Consider the following 6,000-nt stretch of genomic DNA (forward strand, 5'->3'; position numbering starts at 1 on the left):
ATCTTGTTCAAAAGTGTTAAGCATTTTAAAACAGTGACGGCAGACCCCTAAACCAAGTGTGGGGCTCTCCTGAGGGTGGGTCCTTTTGTGTCTGTACAGACTGCACACCCCTGTTTATACAGTATCTGGACACATATCTGAAACCAATCTTCCTACAGTTTAGGGTCTGTCATAGGGCCTGGCTCTGCGTGTAAAATTTCCTTCTCCACTATGGAGATCTCTTTCTCAGAGTCCTCCAAGGCCTCTTCTGTAATCTGGTTGTTATCGAATAAGAAAGTCACTTAACCAAACATTGAACGTGTGTCTGTATGTTTCAAGCCTAGTTTCAAACAAAATCCAGATCTTTGTCCTTTTCCCATTGTAGGAACCTCTCTACCTTCTATGTAATTCACAAATGCCAAGTGGATACACAGGGAAGGGGGCAGACCACAGAGCAGGATTATTGAACACCTCAGGCACTAACTCCTCTCAACAGACAGCTCCCGCCTCCCCACTCTCCCCTGCACTCCTAGATATGCCACACAAGAAGCCTTGACACAAATCTGGCACCTCTACAGCAAACTTGCTGGTGAGACACAGGAACCTAATCGGTTTGCATGCAATGACTAAAGCAAATATTGCACTGATTCTGTTTTGTCAGTATCTTTGTGCCAAGGAGTTGTGCTTTCCACTCCCTCCTATCAAGGATATAAATCCTTTTCCACTCCCTTTTCTGCCTAATTACTTAGACCTTAATTTGTTAAGAATTCAACATATACATTCACATGCAAATTTTAAGTGCTTCTCATTGCGGTGACCAGAAGCCAAATTCACGTCTCAGATAACCCAGTTGAACTTGGTGTTCAGCCCACATCCCTGGCTCTGCTTGAACCTCAGGGTGTTTCAGAATAACCCCACACTGAGTCATAAGTGAGTAATTCAGTATTGCCAACTCCTCTTCCTTTCAAAAATCCAGTCAAGTCAGGACTTATGAATTCGACTTGACACACTGATAAAGATTTGAGGGAAAAAATACTGAGCAGGGCAATGGGAGCTTTTCTCAGCTCAGGTTAAACCAGCTTCATTTCATAAGAATACTGGCAATCAAATTTGTGCTCGCCTTTCTTAAAAATGTAATTAGAATGCAGAGAGAAGTATAATAAAAGGGATGGGGATTATTTGTAAAAGTTTTAGAGTAAATCTTTCTGGGTCAGGAGATTTGCCCAGTGGCAAGAACTTAATACATAAGCATAGCTCTTTAGAGAGCTCCCGCTCCAGGGAATTTCTTTTCCCCCCCAACCAGTGGGAGCTTGAGGAAATGAAAAATTTCAAAGAGATGTTAGAAGTGGATGGGCAAAATCCAATTTGATCTTCACTGTAATGGTATTATACCACTTTTGCATTAAAGAATAATAACCATAATGTCAAGATTATGCCAAGTACTCTATAGAAGGCGGCAAACCTTGAGGCAGTCATCGCCGAATTACTTGCAATTGTGCTTGGAACCACGCACACAGATACTCCAAGAAGCGCAGTGTCAGCAAAGCTTTGGGGCTGAGAGTTTGGAAAAGTAGGCAGCTTTGTCCCACCTCAAAAATACAGAAACCACTTATATATGCGAGAAAAAATGTAGTTTAGAAGTTGAAGCCTTTGTCTAGCAAAAGTGTGTGGGTATACTAAAAGTATGAAATAATCATTCATTTAGCTTCCTTGATCGAAAAAATATATAGGTATATTGCATGTATATATGTGCAATATATATATACATGTATATATTTTTCAGTGTAGTGTGTATATTTTATGAGAGAAGTCATATAGAGAGTTACTGAAAAAGTAAATAGACTTGCAGACATAGAAAACAGACTTGTTTTATGGATACTAAAGGGGAAGGGGGGGTGGATAAATTAGGAGTTTGGGATTAACATATACATACCGCTATACATAAAATAAGTAACTAACAAGGACCTACTGTGTAGCACAGGGAACTATCCCTATCATGATATCCCTATCATTATAGCTTATCTTCCAATAACCTATAATGGAAAAGAATCTGAAAAAGAATATATATATATTTATATATATATGTATGTATATATATAATTGAATCACTTTGCTGTGTACCTGAAACTAACGCAATATTGTAAATCAACTATACTTCAATAAATATTTTAAAAAATAAAGTTACTGAAAGTGTGCAGATGTCCAGCAGAACACCCACATGTGAACCCCAAATTTCACTTTTGTACCATTTCATGCTGCTCCTATCCTTATATCCTTGCTTCTATCTATAGAGAAAGATCAGAGACCTAACTGGAAGTAGCAGTTACGTTTTATCTCACATGTCAAATCTATTATAGTGGCTTCCTGGGGAGCTGTGTTGAGAAGAATCATGTCTGTGTCTGAGATCATCAGGAAAGATTACACTGATTGATTAGTGATGTCTCTCATGGCACACAGGGAAAGCTTTACTATAAATTTTTCATCTCTGTTCTGGACTTAACCAAGTTCAGGGAAATAGATGGAAGGGGATGGATTCATAGTTCAGGGCAGATGGAAGGGGTGTGGTGATCCTGGAAGTATATGATTTCCCTTCAAGAGTGATCCAGTGACCACACCTCTGGGATTCACTGAAGTGTTCTCACTTAGGTCCTGAGTTACCTGGCTTCTCTCAGCTAATGAATGAGCATGGCTGGGGTACTAGAGCCAGATAGTTTCTACTTGATATGGGACTCTTCTAAGCAACGAACGTTGCCCTGAGGCTCCTCATTGGCCTGGCCTAGACTTTCTTGGAGATGCACTGCAGTCTGAGACTTTCCTTACCCAATCCTTCTTTTTCTTCCTCCTTTGACAAGCATCATACCTGAGTGTCATCCAAGAGCTCTCTCTGCCCACTTCTGTCTCTCTCTCTCCCCTTCAGCCTTCACAGGAAATGTCCCAATTGATATCGTGCACTTCTAATTCTGTCTACTGCATCTTATTCTCAGAAAACAAGAATTGACACACTTGGGATAAAAATTAACCCTACACTTGGCCGAGTAGCTAAGTGTAAAATGTATTCCCTCCTCCCTTCCCCATTTCAATAAAATTTAAGTAATATTGATATCAACTGATGTATAGCTTAACACAGAGGCTCCTCTATACAAAACTTTCATGGAAACAAACAAAACTATGTGCTCAAGCAATAATGCTTCATCAGTGCACACCACTAACAGTCCAATAGTGTGGGATGACTTTGGGCTTAAGGACCATGGATTTGTGTACATCTTACCCAACTGATTGTTTGTGAGTGGTGAAGCTTCTTCAATGATTAAACTGAGTGCAGAAAAAGGAAACAGGATCTATCTTTCACTCCCAGTTAGTTCCTGACATTAAGCTTGGAATTTTACCTGTATTTATTGTGACAGAAATGATTTCTGTATCTCCTGTTGTTGGCTTAGGGGGCCTCGGTTTTGAATCTGATAAAGTATCTTGTATTTTTTAGCATGATTTATACCTGAATATATATTATATAAACCTAGCTCTTATAATCGTGTAATCACTAAAAATCAACATTGGGCCGACAGGTCTAATCAACTCCAAATAGACAAGTTAACATTAACTCAGCAGATAGCACCGAAGCTGTCATTTCTTCTTTAGTTTCCATGCTCACACTTCTCCATTACTGGCCTTATATTAATTAGGCTGGCTAAAGATGGAAGAGAATCTCCCACTTGGATTATTTTTCCTGCTGTGATATGTCTTCTTGTGCTTGGTCTATAGTCAGCTCGATTCCCACCCTTCCTTCAAGAACCTGCAGGTCTTGCCTCTCATGCCAACAATACAAACCTATGTGATCGGCTCCGATTACACCACCAGCTCTATTTCTGTATGTACAAGCGTAGCTCTGAAATGACAAAGTCAAACCCATTGTGTTCAGTCAATTCCGTTAACTATGAGTTCAAGGTATTGGCAAAGCTCTTTTGCAGAATACATTGATTTTTATAAAGGGACACTGGCTACGTATCCACTTTAAATAGCAAAGACTTTTCACTGTATTTGATATAGGATATATATTTTAATCTAAATATTCATGAGTATTATGGATTCCTTCTCTTTACACTTTGTTCCTCGGTGTTTACTGTCTTATAAAAATCTCAAGGAAGGATACTGAAGAAGAAGCACCCTGAGAAAAAAGCGAGCAAACAGTAACAAGAGAGAAATCTTAGTCTCTTCTAAATTTCAACAGATTACTTCAGATCTGCTAAAGAAAAAATGTCTAACTTAGGCACACGTGTTATAGAAAGAGGAAGGAATAACTTCACCTTCTAGTGAGACAGCTTAATGATCCATTTCTTAGGTAACAGCAGGATATTTTCCTGTTAGGATTTTAAAAGCCTCTTCTTTCTTTTTCTAGTGAATGATTTTTTTTTCATTCCTCCCATATTATTTCAGTTCACTGCAGATACTTCTGAAATGCTTTTCATAGGATTGAATTTCAATCTGCTTCTGGTGAATCCATCTAAGAAATCAGAAAATAATGAACCTCTATAAGCTTGGTTTCAGGCCATATTTTTGGACTCATCACTAATGTAAAGAATACTGGTTAGAGATTAAAAGGATCAGACAGATTCCTGGGTAAGAGTGGACTTTGCTTTGTAATTAAAGCACAGATAACAGTTTCTATAGAAAAACAAAAAACAAAAAAACTTGGGTAGTTTTGTTCTCTATCTATAACACACTTGTGGAATTTTGATTTATCTATCCATATTCATTCGATGAGGCCTCCATTTAAGGGTAGATACATCATTTTTTAGGCCACACAATTTTTGAACATTTTTACTTAATTTGACCATGACAATTTAATTTTTAGCTAGTTGAATTCAATTGTGAAAATCTATACTTATTATTTAGTTCAATTTATTAGCAGAAGTTTAATTCTACAGGGAAATACATCTCTAGGATATGTATGCTTAAAAAGGATATCAGCAAATTAAGTAAGTCTGAGATGCAGTCCTTAATGCTTTTGGTTTGAAATATGTGGAAATATAGGGTCATCCATTAAACCAATAATGAAAGCTACCTAAAAGCATAAAGTGTCTATTTCAGCTATCAATATCATGCACAATCTTTCCTTAGTCTAAAGGAATGAATGGTAAAATGAATGCTTTGATATGATTCTTTTGCTGTTAGAGTCATATAGAATCTCTTAGGTTCCCCGTACAAAACAGAATGGCCCTACAGTCAAAAGGCTGCTTTTTTTTTTTTTTTTTTTTTTTTTTTTTGCGGTACGCGGGCCTCTCTCTCACTGTTGTGGCCTCTCCCGCTTCAGAGCACAGGCTCCGGACGTGCGGGCTCAGCGGCCATGGCTCACGGGCCCAGCCGCTCCACGGCATGGGGGATCCTCCCGGACCGGGGCACGAACCCGTGTCCCCTGCATCAGCAGGCAGACTCTCAACCACTGCACCACCAGGGAAGCCCCGAAAAGGCTGCTTTTTTACTTCACAGAGAATTGAAACTGCAGATCTCAACAGCAAACTCCATGCTCACCTTCTTTACTGGGTTGCAACTTGTACAAGGTTTTAGCTCCTCATTCCTGGTTCTCTGCTTTGGGTTCATATCCAGTTTCATGCATCTGCCAATGTATGATTTTGAATAAGTTGTTTCCCCTCTCTAAGCTTAAGATTCCCTATCCATAAATGGCATTAAAATGCCAACCTCAGATATAGAGAGAGTGATTTTTTTAAAACACTGCCTAAAGTGTTTACAAAGTCACCAATAAGATTTTTTTTAATAAATTTATTTATTTATTTATGGCTGTATTGGGTCTTCGTTGCTGCGCGTGATCTTTCTCTAGTTGTGGTGAGCGGGGGCTACTCTTTGTTGTGGTGCACAGGCTTCTCTTGTTGCAGTGGCTTCTCTTGTTTCAGAGCACACACGGGCTTCAGTAGTTGTGGCACGTGGGCTCAGTAGTTGTGGCTCATGGGCTCTAGAACGCAGGCTCAGTAGTTGTGGCACATGGGCTTAGTTGCTCCGCGGCATGTG

The sequence above is a fragment of the Globicephala melas genome, chromosome 5, assembly GCF_963455315.2.
Source record: "Globicephala melas chromosome 5, mGloMel1.2, whole genome shotgun sequence".
NCBI lineage: Eukaryota > Metazoa > Chordata > Mammalia > Artiodactyla > Delphinidae > Globicephala > Globicephala melas.